General features: G+C 41.0%; 1 protein-coding gene across 1 annotated transcript in view; it reads right to left on the bottom strand.

Moving 5' to 3' along the window:
- The window catches only part of BMPR1B (bone morphogenetic protein receptor type 1B), a 78,140-nt gene extending 58,907 nt beyond the window's left edge, over positions 1–19,233 (bottom strand). Inside the window, exon 1 of the mRNA XM_074905550.1 lies at positions 19,177–19,233. The gene's annotated coding sequence lies outside the window, so the exon portion shown is untranslated. The remainder of the gene's footprint in view (positions 1–19,176) is intronic.
- Positions 19,234–21,564: the final 2,331 nt, after the last annotated feature.

A 21,564-nucleotide genomic window follows, 5' to 3' on the forward strand; every position in this document is an offset into this window, starting at 1 on the left:
TCCCACTTCTCCAAGTAGGCTAACGTGAGGCAATCACTGATGTCTTCCTATGGTTTGAAGTGTAGCAAAAAGAAATCTCAGCTGTAAATTGGGCTTTGGCAGAGGGCAAGGGCTCCAAACACAGCAACCCTTGCAGGGAAGAGCTTCCAACTCACTGATGAACCAAAGTAGCAGAGCCCATAGTCCAAACCGGTGGGTGCCCTTGCTGAAACCCATGCTGCTCAGGATGTCATCCTTTTTAATTAGGACATTTAAAAGATTAATATGGCCAAAACCCAGAATTGCCTGTTCCTGTTGAAAGAATAAGCTTTCCACCCAAACAAAGTATTAATGTGTCACTCTGTATAATAAATACAGGATTTGCTATACAAAGAAGTATAGTTGAATGGCTTTGGCCTTGTCTCAAACTAATTTATTTTAAGTCTATATATAACAAGTTTCTCTGACAATGAATTGTGCAACAAGACAAAAACCGGCACACTTCGTTAGCTCCAGAAAGACAGGTGGACCGACAGAAACTTCCACTTAGTGCTTTATTGGCTGCCTGCCATGGTTTGAATGGAGGCAATTATGAAAAAATTGAACACATGACTTTAATAAGCTTCAATATGGATCACTGTCTGGTGGAAACAGAGCTTTACAATAAGTTACTCTGGGTCTAGTCTTTGCTGCTAGGAACAAATGTGTTGTTTCAGACATCAATCACATATTCTTGGTATTATTTGAAAAGGTTAGCGAGAATACTGACATGTGAAATTGCGGGTGACAGGAAGCAGTCACAGCACTGATTTTCCTCCGCATCCTGTAAGATAGCAGCCTCCCCCACCATGCTGGTGGCAGAGTAGCGCCCTGAGCACAGCCGAGATGTGGCCGCAGCACCTGACTCCAGGAATGCACAGCAAAGAGCAGCTACCATTGCTGCGGGGGCTCGGCGGCAGCCCCGGCGAGCAGATTCCTCTGATGCAGAGGCAGTTGCTTATATGGTGTTCTCTTCCCACAGGTAAGCCCTCAGTACCTTCCAGATGAATGAAGAACAATCTTATCAAATATTTATGATGGACATGTCCTAATGCAAGTATGTCCTCCAGAGGTTTTACGGTTCAAGCTGCCACCTCCAGCACCTGAGTTAGCTATGAATAAGACAGCAAATAACACACCACTTCACACTACCCACAAGGTCAAGAAAGGCATCGCCGCAGCAGTTCACACTTGTTCCATGGTTTGAGCAGTTTAGATGAAAGTGAAGGTTTGGATGAACCACCAAGTCTCCTTCCCAACTAATTTTCTTCCCTCCCCAGCCGAGCGCACCCTGCCTTTTAGAAAAAACTCACTCACGCGTTCCCCCAAGAGGACTGCTGTTTCAGCAATAAAGATCTGCAGGATAATTTCTTCAGGGCCAAAGTAGCATGTCGATGGGGGAAGCAACGTGGCATCAACCCCATTGCCTGTTCCTGGCCTGCAGTTGAGCCACAGAAATCCAGGCTTGCTGGAGCTGCTCACACAAGAATGAGGGCAGAGAGCTCAACCAGAGCAAAAGCAGCAGCAGTCCCAACCCCCCGTACAAACTCTTCCCATTGCCTAGCAGCAGAAGTGGCAGGACAGTTTCTCACAGGTCTCCATCCCCACTCCCACCCTCCAGCTCCAGCTCCCTCCCCTGCCAGCACTGAGGATGCACCAGTCTGTCATGCCGATGTTGCTAATAACATTTTTGGCCAGCTCTGCACTACTTCACACATGTTTTTTTACTATGTGTGTATACATGTATTCATTCCAAATATAACTATTTTATAACAAAGATCTGCTCAAATGGTCATACCTAGTAGTTTATCCCAGGATGGAAGGCTCATGTTTCCAGTCTTGTATCACCTGTGACAAGACTGCTAAAGCAATTGCAGATTATAAAATAATCCTTTCAAAAATCAAAAGCAAACAAAAAAGGAAAACAGAAAATGCTATTCTATTCAGTCGGAAATTCCGGAGTGCTGCATCATCTTGTGAGTGGAAAATAAGAGGAATATGAGTAATTTTCCATGGCTTTGTCCTTCAAGTAGGACCGTGGCAAGTTTCTATTTTTCTGAATGCCTGTTGTTTCTGTCCATGCTGGTTTTGCCTGCTTTGGTCATCCTCCTTTAGATGCATTTGAGAGGAGCTGTGCATGAGCACCTTTCGTCTCTCCGTGCTACTTGTTCTTAAACTGTATGAGTGCATGATTTATAATAATCATACACAGTCTAAACTAGCTATCGCTATCACTTGGTTACCACTAAGTGATGTTGGTCATTTTTACTTTCACAGGTATTTTCAAGTGTTGCCCCAGGAATTATTATATTCTGTAATTTCAACCTGACTCCAAACTACTTCATCTGTAAAAATAGTAACAATTATTAACAACAGAACAATGTACACTGATGACAAATCCATACGAGACATTTCTGACACACTATAAATGCAGTGAGGACAAGTCCAAATAATGAACAGTCAGAATTTACTGCATAAATACAACATGGAGAGCAAGTGGCTCGTCAATAATCTGCAGTATCAGACAGTGGGTCACACAAATCATTAGTGTAATTATTTATGAGAAAGCAGTTACCACATCAGGAGATACCCACAGACAAGCCTCTTGCTGAGGGCTGGGAAGCTGCCTCAAGATTGGTGTCGTGCTTTGAGCAGCATTCCTCCTGGAGGACAAGAACTTGTGAAAAAAGGTCCAGAGAGGTGTGCAACAAGCACTCTCACAAATTTGAAAACAATGAATTATGAAGAAAGATTAGAACGACAAGGTTTGTTTAGTCTAGAGACAAGCACCACATGGCAACAGCTATGAAATACGTTAAAGGTCTCTGTAAAGAGAGATGAAATGTATTCTTGCTCCATGTGCACTTGCACACAATGGGAAGTAAAGGCTGAAATTTTAAGACTGAGATCTCAGACATTCAAAAAATCAAGTTTTCTTTGAAAGCTTCATTAAGAATGGGAACAGATTGTCTACAGAAGTGTAAGAATAAACCTCTCTTCCCAACAGTTAAAAAACAATTAGACAAATAGTTGTCAGAAATGACTTAGCTACATTCAGGTGGAGTGACAGCCTAGACAACTCAAACTTCCTTCCAGACTTATTTTCCGTCACTCGTTACAGATTTACCCCAAAATGTAAATTTTACTCATTCAAAAATTGAAATAAATCCTCCTAATTTTAAAATCATCCAAACTATTTTAAAGTAATTTCACTTTTTTATTTCATAACATTGAAATTCTAACTTGGTCTAATGAACAAAAGAGAAAATAATCTAAACCCAAAATGTTTCAACATAATGCTTATAAAACATGTATTATGGTGACTCTGCATTACCATTAGTTGCCCATCAAGCTAGAAGATTCATTCTCCACAGAGCTCTTCTCAAGATAATCAAGATAATTCCACTATTCGAATTCCAAGATTCCAACAATATTGTTCTATATTGATTCCATTATTGTGTTTACATCAAAATATGAAGAGAGTTTGGATCAATTATAGTATTAGTCTTGGTGACAGTCTGAAATCCAGACTGTTATCACCAGAGAGAAGGAAAAAAGGAAAGCAGCAGCTGAAGAAATGGTAAGGAACTCAGGGGAAAATTATATGAAGAGACACTGAAGCTTTGGAAATAATGAGTCTACAGTATTTTGCTTTCTTAACTCTGGAGACTCAGAATTTGCAGCAAGCCCTAGGCTAAATTAAAATACACACTGTTTTATTACACACTGAATCTGATTCTGCAGTATGTTTCTTTGGTCATGATAGCTTAATTTCAGAGGAAAAAAGCAACATTCAAAACTGTTCTGTGATGCTATCCGTGTTTCCTAATCTCCTCTGAGGTTATTTTTAATGAAGGCAAGAAAACATCTTTTTCAAGTAAAACAATCCATATCACATCTGTCTCCAGACCTGTAAGTGTTTAATGCAATTTCCCTCAGAAGGTGTTCAGTTTCATGTATATAATCTTTTTCTTTTTTTTTTTTCCAAAAGACTAATCAATATTTTGAAATATAAAGTTACTTAGTTTATAAATTGCCTTGGCTTTTCAAATGAGTCAAACTGAAGTTGTAACAAGCAATACAATTTACCATATTTTCCCCCATTCAACATATGTGATCTCTTGAAAATGGTAGCTTCTGCCAGTTGGGATTTTGGTTGTCAGAACAGTAAAATTTTCCTTTCCAAAGCTCATTCTTTATGCACTGCTGGGGAACTTTGCATTTAGCACAGAATTGCCATGTATGCACATGCAACTGAATTGTTAATTTACAGGGGAAGGTGGAAAACAGTATTTTCAGTGTAGAGTGAAAGAAGATAATAAATAGTTAAACCAACAGTGGCCATGCACGAGAAAGGAGATGGAGAGCATGGTAAAACAAGTCAGCTCTGCTGGACTGAAGCCGCCAGGCAATACTGTTTTTTACTAACAACAGTAATGCTCTATGTATACCCTAGATCCCTTACAGGCAAAAAAATGTTTCAAAAAGGGAGGAAAAATGCTATTTCAAAGAGTTCCTTCATGTCTCTTCTCAGGGGGCTTAAGGAAAGAGATACCAAGTGCTTGCAAGATTGCAGAAATGTCTTGAATTTCTTTAGGGTCTTGTGTCTACCGAATTTCAGAGGAAATTTCCAAAGAGGCAGCCCTAGACACACCACTGGAGTGCGATACACTGCAAGGATACCGCGTTCAGCCTTGTCCTTTGGGAAGCGCATGCAGGTGTTTCGAAAGAATGCTTCGCCTGAAACCTGCCTTTTGATTATTATGGGTTTGGAGACCTGAAAAGAGAGACCTGACAAGGGCGCTGAGCTTTGTTTAGAGAACTTAATCCTCATTCTCCCAGCTGCTGACAGGAAAAGACCATGTTTTGCTTAAGTAAAAAATTCCTTTCTTAGAATCAAGGGATGAAAGTGGTAGAGAAGAGCAAACACTCTCCCCGAACAGCAGAGTTAAAACACCCGACAGCTGACTGTTAACAGCAGCAGAAACAGCTTTTTCTATTCTACAATATCTATCAAAGTAAAAAATCTCTGCCAGGTGGCATTAGGCATTACAGGGATACAAAAAACATCCAAATGACAATCGGTATATCCTGTGAAATGAATGGTGCGGAGGGTGCTATGGATGTAACCCAAGCAGTGAATCACACTCCAAAGCCTACAAAGCATAAGTCATTCAAGTGCTATACTGAACATTATTTGAAACACTTCCAAAAAAGAAAAACCCACTGTTCATTTAAACCGAAATTCAACCCTTGGATGCACACATTGCCATGAGCTTTGATTTTCATTACTCCTACAGTACTGATAGTTTGAGTCCAAGGAAGAAAATGTTCAAAGTGTTTATGAGACGGATTTCTTCCCTTAAAGACCCATATTCTTACCAGTGGCACACAGACCTAGAGACTTCCAAACATATTCAATATTACAGACTTGTAGTAAATATAATTCGAAGCATTACATTTCATTCCATGAAGCAGTTCTATTAACCTTTTCTTAAACAAAAATCTTTATACCTATGAGTGGAAGAGTTTGTAGTAGGTGTGCGATTATTGCTCTTCCTTACAAAATCCAGTCTAGCTTGACCACGTAATAACCAGTACTGGTTTTATGTACTACTGTATGTGTGTACTATTAGGACGTATCCAGGCTGTACTAATTCAGTTCCCAGGGACCTGAAGTGTTGGATTTCCTGACAACATCACCTCCAAAGGGAGTATGACAACTCAGCAGGACTTTTCCAGCAGCCTTGGTTCCTGCCTGCCCAAGGCTATAGCAGGCTGTGCAAGAACACAGCAAATGATGTACTGCCATTCATCTCAGAGTGGGTGGCGAAAACAGACCGAGCTGGACTGAAAAGCTGAGAAAAAGCATTGGAGGTAAAACCAGTAAGCCTGGCAAGCAGCAGAAATCTGCTGAGAAACCAGGGCAGTAGGAACTACATAAACTCGCTCAAGAAGGGGGACAGGCTGGGGAAAACTGAGTCAAGTGGGAATGAGAGTCACTGGATGCTTCTCTATAACTTAGCATGGCACTTTGGTGTGCTGAATCTCATCACTCCTCTGTGGAAAAATCTTTTTGCAATGCCCAGGAAAAACGTCCTGTCCCTTCCAAGTGCTAGACACATGGAGATTTGTAACCTATTTTTTGTGCCACTTACTCTGTTCACTCAAGAGAAAAGTTTTGTGCAGCGGATATACATGGTCATCATGCTGCATCATGCTTTGGCACGATGGGTGTGTGCACTACATGACGGACTTCTGTTTTCGATTTGTTTTTTTCAAGTCTAAACAATCACCTATAAAACCACAATATGTTAAAAGCACACTTAAAAAAAATCAACTTACCCACCCACTTAGGAGATGGTCGAATTAGTGTTACTTCTGCAAGTTTGTTTAATAAAGGATACTTATTGTTACCTCTAGAATCCTTTCCTAGTTTTTGTCAGAAACTTAAAGGTAGGTAAGGTAAATAACCATGAGTAGAAAAAGTTACTAAAAAAGGAAAAAGGAAAGGAATGATCTCTGAGTAATGCAGCTACATGCTTTGCTGTGACCTATTTCTCCCAGCCCTACCTGGGTGTGAAGCCAGCAGAAACATCTAAGCCACTCTTTTCTCAGGCAATGAATGCCCAGTTCTTTGCTTCATTCTTCTGTGTGCTCAACCTGAAAACCTCGGGTCTAATCAGCAAGAGTACTGAGCACTCACAAGTTTTACTGACGTCAGGAAGGTTGTGCTTTACCTTGAGTAAGTGCCACAGGATTGAGCCCCAGGTGCCTCAAAACAATCATGTGGTAGAATGATGGCATGATTTCACAGGTGGATTTAGCCAATGTCAAAACACAATTACCTTGGAAGAGACAGCCCAACCAAAAACTGGGTTTCCTTCTGTTTTGATGGGATTATTGTGCAGTCACATCAGTGATCTGCTTCACCATGCCGCTGCCTAAGTATCAGGGACAAGCAGAGAGAGGGATCAACAGCAAGAAGGTATACATTGCTTTTCACTTGCTAAATTAGGTTGGTTTTACCAAAATGTGAAACCACAGCCTGGGTGCTATCTTCTAGCCCAAACTGTTCTCTGCCTCCTGCAAAATGGGGGGACAGATACCTCTTTGTCTAACCATGGGGATTTGTGAAACTAAAGTTAATGAACATTCAAGCATATGATAGGTGTCTCGGGGAAAAAAAAAAAACACAAGGAAATGAATAGTAAGGGCCTCAGCAGGGTTTGAATAGCATGTGATAAATAAGGCAATGGTCACACATTAAACAACATAACTAAAATAAAATACTGAATGAGGACTCATTAAGCAAGTGCTACTCATCCTTTGGACTGAAGAAAGCAGGGGTCCAATGGAAAAGCTAATCTGTTATCATTCAATTAACAACTGCATAGTAAGGCATACACACAGAGGTCAAACAAAGGTCGCAAATTCAGACGTTTTGGATGCAACACTAGCAAGGGTATTTTCATCTGGTTTTGTGCTTGTGTAACGTGACTTGCTCTGAATCTAAAACTTACCAGGCAGTGTTTACAGCCTTGCCATCCTCTTAGTTCTATAAATTGTCTTTCTAAATGTCATGTTACTCTCCTTAAAATGTATTAGCTTGGGTTCATTAAGGGCTTGGTTAAATTCTTTGGTCCAGATCAGTCAGGAGATCAGACTAAAAGATTCAGTTTAGAGTACTGAGGTTGGAACCTCAGTTGGAACCCTTTCATCCACCACATCCCTCCTACAGTTCTTGTGATGAGGCCAAAACATGGTTGCCTTCACAAGTGAAGATCCTGTCTGAGAGACAGGCAAATAAATGAATGACAAAACAAGGGAAATTTATTTGATATTATTTTAGGTTAAACTGGCCTGAGAAAAACAACAGAACGTAACATGAAACTAGCTCGCAGCCTAAGTGGGCTGCCATAGGGCCACTCCGATTTTGAAAGCCATTTGGTACAGCATATGGAATAACAACAGTCTGTTGCTGGTTTTATATATATATCTAAAAATATTTCTATGGCCTTTGTCACCAGTGGAGACACCTGCTCCTAATTAATGTCTCTCGTAAACAGCTCTATGGAATCAGACTGCATTATTATTTCCATTTTGCAGGAGAGAAGGTGAAACAAGAAGGTGAAACTTGGTTCAACCACAGAACTTCTGTGGATCTGGATCCACAAATCAGATGTGCATCTAGGTGGGATTATACTACAGAGCTGAAAAATGAATTTAAAACTTTTAACTCTCACTTTGGTTTTATATCTTTAAAGGTTAAAGGGTCATTAATGAACTGAACACAGAATTGCCTATTCAGAAAATTGAGCTGTTTTATTTCCTTCAGTAAGGTCCTCTTTTCTGTTACTACCAAGATAATATTAAACAGACAACAGAAATATGGAGGGGGGGGGGTAAGGGAGGAGGTTTTTTTAATACTAAATGGTTGCAATGTTGGGTTTAATGGCTCTTTTTCATACTGTTTATGACTCATTATTCCCCTACTATTGTCCACACACTGGAAGAAATAATATACCAATAAACACTGAAAATATAAAAAGTATTAATGCTGTCACATAGTAAGAAAATTCTTGTCATTTTAGCCAACAGCTTCAGAAACACAAATTTCTATACATCTTTTAGATATATACAACAATATAATAAAGATTTACAACAACACCTTTAGTTAGCTCTGAACAATCCTTCTTACATCAGATGTACGTGTTAAACCTAAGCACAGGACCAAAGCTCTCTTCTAGCTCTGCAAGTCTGAGTATGGAAGGTGTTTGCCCACTAGAAGAAACACATCATTTGGAGAGAAGTGACACCATCATGGAAAGTTTTTCAGCAATTCTCATTTTCTCTATTTGCTGATCACTTGCTATGACATCCATAGCAGGGCTGCAGCCCTCTATTGTTAACACCCACCTAACAGCTGCCCACCGAGACCATGGTGGTGCTTCCCAGAAGCAGCAAGGTCACCTCAGTGCCAGGACGTAAAAACGTACAGGTGGAAGCATTTGTTCTTAGCGGGTGCTGGTGCCCACAGTTGTAAAGCTATAGATTACATTCCGCTCCTTGCTTTCTAAACACGTAGAGCATGTTGCTTACAGAACTTGCAGAAAAATTGAAGCATCTTGACTATAAAAACAATGTGTTTAGGATTTATTTTCCCTTTGTTTTACATCAGCTAGGCCTTTCTTTCTCTCTGTTACCTAAAATAAACTATTTGTTACAAAAGGAAGGATATAACATTAAGCTGATTTTACCACATCTTTTGGTGGTGGGATGCTAGCTTAGTGTACAAACACGTTTCAAGGGAAAATTGTTTGGCAGCCCCTTCCCGGGGCTGAGAAAATCTTGATTACAAAGGTTAGGTTTTTTTACATAAATTACTGCCCAGGAACTTTACGTGCTTCTATAACTTAGCAGCATTCCATTTTATTTGTTTATGAAATTTAGTTTGCTCTTCTTTGGTGGTACTCTTCTGTTATTAAACAAAACATGTACATGACTCAAGTGTGTGTCTACAGAGCTAGAAAAAGTCTAGGGCTTTTTTTGCCCCCAAAAGAAGAATTTCTGAGTGATTTATGAAAGAGTTACACTATTATGTTTAAAAATCAAAATACCGAAGTACAATGACAGTAGACATTCCAGACCGAATCCTCCTCAGGTTGTATAAAGCATAGCATCTCCCTCCGTCCCAGAGGAAAATCAGCTTAAGACAAGTATTTAAAAAAAAAAAAAAACTCAAAAAACAAACCACCACACAATACTGTTAATAACCATCCATAATGATAGTTACAGCTATCGCTGACTGCTGCTAAACATGTTGCATCAATCCCAAACATTTTGGAGAACAGTGTTTCAAGGGAATTGACCAGTAAAACTATTAGAATGTAACTATACTTCTATATCTGGGTTTGCATGGAGACAGTAATCCAAGAGAAAAGTGAATTTCTGTATTTAATACAGCCAGTACCAAGGAGGAACCATCACACATACCAACATCTCTATTTCATACAGAGCAGTAATTCCATGCCCAAATTTTCCCATGTGAACAAGACTCTCCCTAGACAGTTTAATCCTCACTGTCCAGCTAAAATGCCTACTGCAACTGTGCTATCTCTATTTGCAGTAAGAAACGTCTCTAAATTTCCTTTATGGCATCTGTAGCTGGAAATTTTCCTGTTTCCCTTCTTTTTTTAAAGAGAAGAAATGTTGATAATAACTGATTTGGACAGAATCTGGTGTAAAATTTTACAAAAGCCATAATTACTGCAGACAATTTTTGACCTTCCTTCTTGTTACTTATTATGTATATATTTATTTATAAGGCAACAAAAATAATAAATAAAGGACATCTTCAGGCAGCTACTGACAACTGAACTGCTAAGAGAACATACAGAAAACTACATTTAACGAATAACAGAGTTTATGAGATGTTCCAGTTCTTTGAAAACTGATCTGAAAGAATGCTCCTGAAGCCTAAATTCATCTGCAAAATCAAAGTCAATAATGACAGATTCGGAAGGCGGCAATGTTATTTCTTCATCTGTAGCTGTATTTTTGGTTGGTGACTTCCCACAGGCATCTATCATTCATTCAACAAAATCTGGTCTGTGGCCCTTATTCAAATAGAATATATTTAACATCTTAAAATACTGAGCTTTGATTTGTTGCTCAGTCACAACAGAAAAGAGGTTAGTATTACTAGTTGGTCATACTGATCTAAACAATATGCATCCGAAGTTAAGAAGAAAAATGTTTGATTCAGCTTCCAACAGCTAATCTGCACTGAAGGAATAAATCCCGAGACCAATGGCTCGCTCTATGATGGAGGGAACCAGCTAATCCACCCAGCTCAGCAGCCTATCTCGGGAGGGCGCCTTTTTGCCAACCCAATGTCAGATACTTCTGCCCTGTATGAAGATGCTGCATAACTTATGCTGAGACATCTTAGTTGGTAAGTGCTTCAAATATTACACAGTAAGCAGCATCTATCTGGACAAAAGGAACCAAGACAAACTCAGTTAAGGCCAACACTGAGGAAAAAGACCATGTGATGTTTGTGCTTGCTTTATATTTCTAATAAAAATCAGTTGCCAAAAGGAGATAAAGCTGATTTACACACTGTCACTGTATGTTTTCTTCTGAGAAGTGTGGGAAATGTTTTTATCTTCATTCCTTACACAGTGTATTTAATTAATAATTAATGTATTTAATACATACGTTGCTTGATCAGTACATATGTAATTGTGGAATTGGATCACTACATTTCAGTATATGATTTTTGCACATTTTTTTCATTAAAGGAAAATCTAGCTGGCTGCTCTAAAGCTTCACTCTGTATAGAAGTTGCCACAGTTAGTAAAATCGCGACAACTTCTGCACAGAGTGAACCTGAGCAATAATAAATTAGGTATTTTAAGTTCTTAATTTTTGATTCAAGGTTGACTTGCAAGGCTTTCCCACAGTTTAATTCTTAGTTAACACTGAAAAAAAAAACATTTAAAAACAAAGAGGAATCAATGCTTCTGCTGCTTTTTCACCTTAAAAAAAAAAAAGGGGAAGGAATGTTCTCTTAGGCTGACCAGACACAAAACAGACCCATCCATCAAAAGCCTTAAATGGTACCTAACCCAGGTAAAGGAAGAAACTAAGCCCATTCGCTTCTGAAGCTATGTCACTTATGCTGGATTTCCCAGTGCTACTGCACAGTCACCAAGGCTTTCTGTGGTTGACAAGAAAGAAAAATTCACTAGAAACCTCCTGCAAATGAAACCCAGCTGCTTAAGCACAATCCCAGATGTCTCCTGCACTGTGTAGCTTTGATAGATTAAATTGAGCATAAGAAAGAGATGAAATATTTATTAAAATTAAATTTGCAGGATGCATGTCAGTAAGCCTGAAAAACACTTTTTCAAATGAAGACAGGAAACCACATTTTTCACCCAAGCGGGTTAGGTTAGGCTATAGCAGTGGTATTCATGGAGCTCCTGAGATGCTTATGTTTCCTGCAGACTGCTTAGCTTTTATTCAAACCACTCATTCCAGAGACAGCGACCGCAAATACTGTCTCTGACACCAGTGTATCAAACATTTACAAACAACACACTCAAATGAAATATTATATTTTACTCATCCACCAAAAGTTTAGTATTTTGAAGGCTGAAAAAAAGCTCAAATCACATGCAGTACTGTGTGTAATGATGCTGTGCCCTGCACACCAAATACTGCTGGCACAAATGAAACCCTCCTGCTCCATTTAAGGGAATGATATTAGATATTTAAGCAAACAAATATATTCTGAGACATCTCCAGACTATCTGTTCATCAAAACTTCACACTTGTATTGGCTTCTTCAAAAGAGCAGTGGAGGGAAGAGTCAATGTGGTAAAAGAGCAACAGAAAGCTTAAATTAATTAAGATAATATTTACAATTAAATTAAGTCATGGAAGCACTAAATACCTCCATTTTTCCAGTGATAAACATCTTGCATAAAATCTCCAAACACAGCTAGCATCTCTCTCTCCACGGTCCAGGTCTTGTCTATCTCAGCAGATCTGTTACTCCTATGGTAAGCACTACTACAGACATGATTAGATTTTCCTTTTCTAGCTGTTCCTACCTTTCATCCCTCTGCAGGCAAACCATCTTAGAAAGGGTGGCACTCTCTTTCAAGGTGCTCTTCTCTCTCTTTTGGGGGATTAAGAAGCCCAGAAGAATTTTTTAGGGAGATAATCTTTGTAATCATTTAGCACTCAATTATTTCAAAATCTTGACTGATAGAAATATCCATTCAAATACAGAACTATGACTTAATTCACACAGATGTGGTCTTCTTAGCAAAGCAAATCTAGTACACAAGACTAATATTTATTCTGTGGATTAATAATAGAGGGGCTGCAGGTCTCTGTGTGGCTCACTGGATACTTCTGAAACAGAATCAAAAGACCATCAACTTCATTCAGCAAAGCAGGAACACAGACAAATCTAACACTTCCCATTGCTCTTGTGCTCCTTGAATGCCTCTCGAGCATGTTACAGGGACGCTGGATGAGCCAGAACAGCAGAGCTGTCCCAGAGGAGATCAGGGGTTTATTTGAAGAAGCCCAGCAAGCGACATTTCCCAAACATTCTTTCAAAAGAGGAGCAATGAATATCCCATTTCCTTTTCACGTGATGTTTATATGCTAAAACTCAAGTATCTTTTACACTGCTAAGCTAATGCAAAGCCAGACTTCATCAGAGGAAGAACAATATGCTTTCTTAGCGTGTACATTTTGAGTTGTAGTTACATAAACATGCAGTGCCTGAAGCAACAGCCCAAAAATTTGCTGATGGATCTGATCAGTACCATTGCAACATCACAGTAAGTCCAGATGTCATCAAAATTGGTAGCATTAGAAAATATCTCCCTATAGTCAGTTTGTGGCGCAAAATACTAAAAACCAGTAGAGCTGCAAATAGCAGTTAGTAAATAGGTATGACTATCCTTGGTCTGAATCACCAAACTGCCACACCAGTCCTGCCATTTTTTTAAAGGAGTTAAGCCTCCACTTCTACAAAGTACTCAAGGAAGAGTCCTGTCAGTCCTGTCAGTCTCAAAGGGACCATTTAAGTTTAAATCATATAGGTGTTGGAAGTAACTGCTGAGTAAACGCTTCGTTGCCACTTTGGCTAACACACGGCACTTCTAGTTTCAGTCCACTTAACTATTCTGCTTTCTAGCACTCAAAAATCATGTGAAGCTTTGCCAACTGCAAAACAAGTCAGGCCTTCAAAGCCAGTATCTGTGTCAAGGCCAGACAGCTGAGGACCTGACACTCAGTGGGTGATAAACTCCAGTTCAGGACAAGTGGGTGCAAAGTACACTTATTGTGTCCTGAGTTGAACTGTACCTCCTGGAAAAATGAGGAGGGAAGGAATAAAGGAAGGAAAGATCCTAGTATTGCTATCTTCCCTCCAGGTATGATACTGAAAAGATCAAATTTCGAGCATCTGTGATGCTCGCCACAAGCTGCTTTTATTGCTGATTAATAGTGAGAGATTAATAGCTGAGGATGCCACATAATAGCTGCAGTATAAAAGATCCTGAACACACAGTCATGGTTATGCATTTAACAGCTGGGTTCATACTTTCAGTGGATTTTGCCATATGGTAACCAGGATCAGTTTACATTTACAGAATTATTACTTTAAACGCCTGCTGTACAACTACACTGCATAGCTACCTCGAGAGTAACACAGCTCAAAGGTTACCTATCCTCATGTTTCCCGAATCATCCTTCAGCTTTCAACAAGCCAAGCAATGTCAGGTCCTATCTCCTAATTCCTGGAATTTTTAGCTTTAAGCCTCTGACTATTAAAATGCATCAAGAAGCAGCAAATATCACAGGCGGGAAGAGGAGGCCTGGCACTTTTCCAGACAACAACTAGACCAGCAGGTGAACATGAATTTTTTTGGATTAAACCAAAGTACAGTACTGCCTGCTAAATCCCTTGAGCAGTGAACTGTATGACAAGTAATTATACCAAAGAATTTTGTTACATCAGGTTTATATATTCACCAGATTGCAAGGATAATTAACAATTGCATCTACTCAAAGTCCCTGTGGCTTTGGATCTGTTAATTGTAAAGGCTGATATGTCACTCCACAGCATGAGGCTGAAGTACACCAACAGAGAGCACCATAGGCATAAGCACTACACTCCTCAAAGATGCAGCTGGCTCCTGTCCAGTTTGCTCATACTTTCTCCCCCACATTTTTTCACAAATGCTACATACACTCTTTCATTCAGAAAGACTTCTCTGTGATTTCCACATACTGGTTTAGGACAAACCTGTGACATGGTCAGTGCCTATTGGAAAGATGCTCATTTGTGGCTCTGCTTGGGATGCCATCAGTGCTAGTATAGGAAGATGGAAAAATCTGCCAAATCAATATTCTGTCTCTACTCCACATGGGTAAAATAGGCAGGAAAAGCTCATTTTTTGGTAAAGCTCCATTTTTACAGTAAGTTAAGGCTTACTCTTTATTCCACATATAGGACTAATACAGCTATGCAGTGCCAGAGGCAACGGATTCGGGCCAAAGCTACGATTTTGCCCCGCAACTCAGCCTATTATGCAGCATTTCTTTCTTTTTTTTAGAGCTGAACTTTGCTCAGATTGTGGGACAGAAGAGAGGTTTGGGGTTTTTTTTCAAAAAAAGTGTTTTGGCAAGAAGAGCTTTTGTCACCTTTCCTTTACAGTACAATCCTCTAGTTTGTATCACTGAGCTCAGTTAAGATTTTTTTCTAAATGTTCAGTTAAATTAGCTTTTGGCCTACATTATTTATGTTTCCGTTTTCAAACGATGATCACCTTTTCTGACTTTGCTTTTGAACATTTCCTTCAGAGAGATCTCCTTAAGTCTTAATTCCAGCCTGGAAAATTACCCCATGCAAGTTTAAAATGCAAGTTAGAGAAAATAGTGCTCAGTCCAAAAGCCTGAACACAAGATCTACAGTTCAGTCTGACTTACTAGCTCTGCCTTTCTTCCTTACATTTTGATCTCAAGTTTAGAGAAGATTAAATTCAGTCAAAAATACCCCAACCGATAGAGATGAGCAATGTCCAACATTGGTTTGTCAAGAACAAACCATGTTAGAAGTATTTAAATTCCCTCTAGAACAAGGTATAGGCCTTGCAGATATAAGGCAAGCAAGACTGTATGTGAACTGGAGAACAGGGCTAGCATTCAAAAATGTTCTTAAGAAGACGGATAAACGACTGGGAGAAGTTGGGGTGCTATTCAGCCGGCATAACACAATAGATGGCTGGTATAACGCACAAATGCAATCAATGACACAAGTAAAGAAACACTCTGGTCCAAGTTCTGCATTTTGAGGAATATATGGAGAGACTGAAAAAATGCACAGCAGAGGTCAACAAACAAGTAACTGGAGATACTCAAGACCACACAAATAGAATTGGGCTTGAACAAGAGCAGAGATGACCCAAGTACACTTAACACTAATTTTTCTAGAGGTGAGAACAGGGAGGCAGTGGAACTGAATGCCTGGAAACCTGTAGTCTCCTCATCACTAAAGAAAAGTCAGATATTGGTACTGAACATCATTTGCATATCAGAGGGACTGACTAAACTCTTGGCATTGCCTTCCTGCCCCACATCCAGCACAAATCTGACCCTGCATCAATTATATAACTGTATTTGATATTAGCAACCATATGGAACCATCAGGATCTCCCCAGTCACATGTGCAGGTAAAAGGCAGACTCCACAAGCGAATAATTCATGCCCCCACTGTGATCATCCTGCAAGGAAACAGAAGCTTTAAAGGTAAAGAATAGAAGCATCCTCTGAGCAAATTTAAGTTAGAATTAATACAGCTTTAGAAAACCTTGTGCTCAGCCTGAGGTATGGACTGAATTACTTAAAAGACCTTTAATTTGAATTTAAGCTCCCTTTTCATAACAATTTCTGGCCTTGAAACTGCCTAGAGCAATGGAACTCTAGCCCATAACCCAAACGCTAGGAGGAAGCAAAGTGTTACAGTCATGTACCTTAAAAAGAAATAAATACTTAAAGAATATCATTGCACAATGCATAGCTTTACAAGATTGTTTTTAAGGATTTCAACTCCTAAAATTATCCTACAGCACTCAGTTTCAATCGCTATCATTTTGTCTTTCTTTAACTGCTGAAAGATTTTGGGCTGGATTCCATCTCATGTTCAGTATTTCAGAGGAGGACATGGAGCTGGCGAGAGCACCCATGGGAACCTGCATGGGAGCTCCCTGGCAAAGATCCTTCAGCACAAGCCTCTTGCCCTCTGAACGGTGCTGGCAAACAAGAAATACACAGTCCTCAGAAGGAAAAAAATCCTATGCTAAACCAGCCACTAGTTATACTTCCTGAAAAGTTTGCACAAGTGCTCAAAAATCAAGAAAAGATTTGACTGAAAAGATTTGATCTGAACTACTGGGAATTTGGGAACGTTTCAAACATTTTGGAATGTTTCAAACGCAAAATGGGAATTCATGAGCAGCTGAGTCTCCATTTATGCTACTGGGAATCTCCTACTGACACTTGTAGTTACACTGCTGATAAGACACAATATCTGAGGATCTTATCTTTTGGCCTAACTTTTGCACGCTTGTCTTTGTGCCTGGTGTTCTGCGGAAAGGGAAAAAAATCTTGGTCTCTTCTGGACAAGAGAAGTTTTCTGTGCACATCTTTCAGCAACCTACTGCATTTCTTCTAAAGATCTGGCTAACATCTTTGCAGATGCTCCTAAGTCAGCATACATCTGCTTTCCTCTAAGGTCATTGCACCAAGATTCTCAGTGTCTTTAGGAGCACATTATTTTGGCATGTATAACTCTGAGGATAATCTAAGAACCCTCTTGTTTTTCAAGGGATCACTCCAAAAAAAGTGTGAAAGCATTTATCCATCAAAATTTTAAAAGGGAGTAGAGAAACTAGTCAGAAACATTTATGACTCCTGGTTTCAGGGGAGTTGATGCAGCCCCAGCTGCACTCCCTGCTTCGGCAGCAGAGGGTGCTGGCAGAATACTGAGGGTCCCTGAAAAAATATCCACAGCTGGTCAGTCAGGTGTGACAGCAATTTGTCCAGAGCGTGTACTTCACACAAGCATCATTTAGGAAGAACAGCACCAGCGAATGGTTTTAAAATAGGTTTTCCGCATCACCTGAAGTCTGTAAGATCTGCTCATCCCACACAAAATTGTGCAGCGTGCTCACTCCTATGCCTCATATCCAGCTTCTGCAGTCAAATCTGAAAATTAGGTCAAACGTTAGATATAAAACATCAGTCCAGTAGTTCTTGTGATTCAAGGAGAACTTGATCGACCAAGGATTCAAGCTTGAATCTGAGCTGCGTACACCGTTACACTTGGTGCAGACCCCTGCAGCCCAGCTGCTGCTCTGAATCCTGCTCTGCAGCTACCACGCTCCCCCCAAGCCCAGCTGCTCCCGTGGACACCGCATCCACTTCCCACCACATGAAAGCTTTCAGGACAAATGGACTACACGGGTGGCACTGCTGTTTCTTCTGCTCCTTAGCTTTAGCATGTCTTACTAGGAAGCCAGAGTAAAATCATCTCAAGGATCAGAAAACCTGATGGTAGATGCTGAAGGGCTGTAGGTGAGGTCACAGAAAGTTTATCTGTTTAGTTAATGGAAAAGATTAATTTATGAGAAAGAAAAATCCTCCTTGCTGTGCATGTTTTTCTCTTCTCAGATGTGATACTCAGCTTGCTAGCTAACTGCTTCATTATGAAAACAACCAAGCCAAAACCTCAGCAGTGTCGCATTAAATTATTTACCACTTTTTAAAAGACACTAAGCTTAACCAAAAAATGTCTTCTCCTTCAGAGACAGGAATTTTACGTTTTTTCCAAAGAACGTCCATACGTGACTGAAGCACACTACTGTAAGCACATTTATAAACTCCAAAAACACACCATCTCATTTACTGTGTCCTGAACTTGTTTTCAAATGCAATTGTTGTAACTTTCAAACCCATTAATACACATTCCTTATTTTCAGTCTCCATAATGAATAAAGCTACTATGATTCTGCTGTCAATCAAAATTCTGCCTTACTACTGCTAATTAGTGCCCCCTTTTCTTACTAGCTATGTCAAAATTTTGCTTCTTGATGGGTAAATACGGCATTTTCACTTATAATTAGCAGTATGCTTTCCTGTTAAAACTGAAGCATGAACAAGTTCAGTCCTCCTCCAAGACCAGCACGCTGTTTCTTAGTCTACAGTTACTATTAACCCCCCCACCACCACCACTTCGCTGTTACAAGGGGTAAGCAGACACAAGTTACAAAAAGCGTAAGCCTAAAAGGCTCGAGATTTCTAAAGGCAGATTTAACATACCGCAGCTGCTTTAAAAGTTGTTCTTTGGAGCGGCGCAAGCCGTCTCAAGTTGCGCTACCAAGGAGCGAACAGCACCGGGAGCTGCTGCCTGCGCCGCCCCCGAGCCCTGAGCCTCGGCAGCATCCTCCGCACCGCCACGCCAGCCCCGCAGGACCAGAGCGACAGGCTCGGGCCATAAACCTTCCGCCCCATCCGCGGACACCTTCCCAAAGCCCGCTCCCGGCCGCGGCAGCCCTCCCCGCTCACCTCGGGCGTGCAGCCAGACCAGCGCCAGCAGCGAGAGGCGCCGCGGCCAGCGCCGCTCCTCCCGCCGGCCCATGGCAGCGGCCGCCGGCCCCGGCCGCCGCCTCGCCGCGCCCCCTTCCCTCCCTCCCCGCCGCTCCTGCCCCCTTCCCTCCCTCCCCCCCTCCTCTCCCTCCCTCCCTCTCTCCCTCTCCCGGCGGGAGGGGGGCGGGCGAGCGGCGACCCGCCGGGGCTGCCACCCCGGGGCTCGGGAACTAAAGGGCAGCCGGGACCGGCGGCGGCAGCGTGGGGCCACTGGCCCGCCGGGCCGCCCGCTCGGTCGCTGCCCTGGGGGAGCGGGGAGCCGCCGCCGCCGGGCGAGGGACCCCTCGGCTCCCCCTGCCCCGCAAGGAAGCCAGAGCCCTCCCGTCCAACTGCTTCAGGCTTTCGCACATCAAAGGTTTCCTTTGCCTGCGAAGAGACCACACCAGCGCGCTCGGGCACGGCGGGGGACCCCCGCACGGGCAGCAAGGGCTCGCAAGCAACAGCGGAGAACGGCCAGCAACGAGGAGAAACACAGCAAGCTACGCTTCTGCACGGCCTCATTTAAGATACGGCACCCTCCCTTGAAGCTTTTCGCTGGACAACTGTTATAAACCCTTTCTAAGCGGGTGTCATTCTTCAAGTACTAAATGAGCTGCTTCAACACATGTGCAGTGCATGATGTCCCTTTAAGCCTGTTAGTGCATCAGGCGTGCACACGGATTTAACCTCACCCCTCATGGTCACACATGCACAGCAGTTGTGTCACTTCTCCGCTTGGTGCACTAAAACAAAGCCACCTCATCAGCGGTGAGGGTTATTAGACCTCTATGTTAATCGTCTCTTGACATTTGCTCAGCAAAATATTATTTTCAACTGACGTACCAATTCTGATCGCTTGCCCCAGAGAAAGGCTGCTCGGGTAGCGTCAGTGGTTGCAAGCCCACAAGATAACCCATCTACACATCTGGCCCCCAGGACAGGAACAAGTGTTTTGAACAACTGATATGGCTTGCAACAGTATAAGTATGTGGTCTGTGTTCTTGAAAAAACACAGGTGTGATCCCTAAAACACTGAATACAGCAACACAACGGGAAAATCACAAAGTTGACATACCACAATAGAAGGAGACTCCTAACAACCACAGAGAAAAAAAAACAAAACAAAACAAAACAAAAAACAAACAACCGAGCAGAGGTAAACTAGGTATTTACAAATAAACTCCACATCAATATATAGTTGTTATTATTAATGACAGCACTATTATTTTTATCTATAAGAATGAGAAAAGTAGGTTTTGTGATTCATTAGCGTGTTTTTGATGATGCCTGTTCAGTTTGGCACTGATAAACTGGACTGCTGTAGCTAACAGAAGCCTGGCATCTCAGTGGGCAGATTCCACTACCACACTTCTAATGGTATTTGGCTCCAAAAAAGTGATCCCCTAGAAACTTCCTGGGGAAAATCTACATCTCTGATGCTTAGTGAAATGGAAATCTTTGAAGTGGCCTCCTAGCAGCTATCAGACAAGGATTAGTAATAACAGAATAAAATTCAGCCTACTGTGACTGAGATTAATCTGGCCAAAGCATTCATAAACCAGACCTTGACCAGGTATCATAAATGTGATGAGCATTACTCTTGTCTTCCCAGTGATGTGTGGAATTTATTTTTCTTTCCTCATCCTTTTGTTTAAAGCTCTATTACCTGCTTGATTACTACACCATTTTACAATGCAACTGCCACAGTGACATACATTTCTGTGTACGATTGGAATACATCATTTATGTCAATATAATTTTTCAGTCTTTCTCATGTGTTTTCATTGGAATTTGTAGCAAGAAAGTAACATGGCAGTGTCTAAACTATTGTCTAATATGAGTCCTAATCACAGATTTGCTTCACACATACCAGATTTCATGGGAAAAATTATCTTAGTTCTAAAATTCATGTTTAACCTATATGCTGTCTTCAGAAAGCACACTTGATGTTTCCCTCCCAAGCTCTCACATAAGCACAAAAACCCCCAAACCCTTAGAGCAATGCTTCATCATCTGTTGACACCATTTTAAATGTTCCTATTACTAAAACCAAAAATCCCAAACTGCCACATACCACACATCTTTCATCAAATGCTACAGAGCAGACCATTCTTCCTATGTCAAACATAGCATGACATTCCTGTGACCTTTTTGACAGCAAGATGCAAAAGTATCACTGTTTTGGACACAGGACAGACACCACAAGCCCCATTTGTATGACCATAAAGGACTGGATGCATCCAGAGCTGCAAACATCTGAATCTGAAAGGCTGCTATTAAAAGTATGGGAAATCTGAATGGGATGCTTTTAGGGTGCCAGCAGAATCA

This window comes from Athene noctua, chromosome 4, assembly GCF_965140245.1.
Source record: "Athene noctua chromosome 4, bAthNoc1.hap1.1, whole genome shotgun sequence".
In the NCBI taxonomy this organism is placed as follows: Eukaryota; Metazoa; Chordata; class Aves; order Strigiformes; family Strigidae; genus Athene; species Athene noctua.